General features: G+C 42.3%; 1 long non-coding RNA gene across 1 annotated transcript; it reads right to left on the bottom strand.

Annotated features, from left to right (window-relative positions):
• Window positions 1-468: 468 nt before the first annotated feature.
• LOC114578803 lies at window positions 469-768 on the bottom strand. Its single transcript, XR_003699751.1, has 2 exons — window positions 681-768; window positions 469-595 (listed from the first exon to the last, which is right to left on the bottom strand). It is a non-coding gene; the product is annotated as an uncharacterized LOC114578803 (long non-coding RNA).
• Between the last annotated feature and the right edge of the window lie 406 nt (window positions 769-1,174).

Here is a 1,174-nt window from a genome sequence, read left to right as displayed (position 1 = left end):
AGAGAGAGAGAGAGAGAGAGTAAGAGAAACTAGCGAGCGAAAGCACTGTGCTGCACAAAGCACTGAGTCGGATTCCATACGTGACGCGACGCGAGTGTGGTATCGAGGTTTCTGGGTCAACAAGGTTGTTTTTGGCTTTTCGGGTCAACCTGACCCGATTTTTAAATGGTCGGAATCTCAAACCCGAACTCGATCCTTATGGAAAACAGATTGACCCAAACCCAGAAATTTCTAGGTCTGGTCCAAGTCCATGGAGTTGACATAGATGGAGTAGTCAAGTCAAATTATTTCTTCAATAATAATAACTATCTTATATATTTTTTTTCTAATAGACAAGTAAATCAAGAAATTAAATGCACAGCCAAATCTACTTTGGGCTAAGTTCAAGGCAACTCGAGTGTTCATATGATATTAACGCACCCAATCCATCCATATTCACTCTTCAAAAGCTACACTAGCCCTAAATACCTCAAACTCTCTAAACCACATCTCCCGGACTTCTTTCGGGACTTTCTTCCAAGAAACATAAGGAGCGTCAAACCTGCTCCGTATGATGTCCCGTATTTTATGTGTCGGTTGTTTTGATGGGTAGAACCTACAAAAAAAAAGTTATGTGAAACAAATATAAAATATAAAATAAAAAAAAATTCGTTAGTTTAAATAAAAGAGACTGTACGTACGTGTCACCCTCAGGTGCTATCAATATTCTACCATCTGTCTCCTGCTCTGCTGCAGCTGCTGTCGAAGGTCCAGCTGTTGTCGAAGGTCCACCTGCTGTCGAAGGTCCAGGTGTAGCAGGCTGATGGGTTGGTGGAGGATAGTATGGTGGAGCATATGGTGGAAATTGATAAGTAGGAGGGGCACCAGCATACGGTAAGGGTGTGTAGTATGGGTAGAAAGGAGCACTCTTATCAGGATCTGGTGAAGGAAATCGGGGGTCTGGTGAGTAAAATTGCGGGCTACCACTTCCATGAGTGGGTAAAGGCTGTGTAGCAGGCTGACCCGAGGTGGTCCCCTCAGTATGGTCCAGCTGTACTCTTCTTAGTGCGCCTGTTAAATATATTTTTTATCAATCCTCTACTAGGCTCCTCACCTGAAGCCATCTGCACATACAAAAAAAAATATATTAGAAATATGAGTATAACATGCATCCATTCACACAACAATCTATCTT

This window comes from Dendrobium catenatum, unplaced genomic scaffold (assembly GCF_001605985.2).
Source record: "Dendrobium catenatum unplaced genomic scaffold, ASM160598v2 original_scaffold_162369, whole genome shotgun sequence".
Classification (NCBI taxonomy): Eukaryota; Viridiplantae; Streptophyta; class Magnoliopsida; order Asparagales; family Orchidaceae; genus Dendrobium; species Dendrobium catenatum.
The sequence above is the reverse complement of the archived record's forward strand: the minus strand, read 5'-3'. Positions and strand labels throughout refer to the sequence as shown.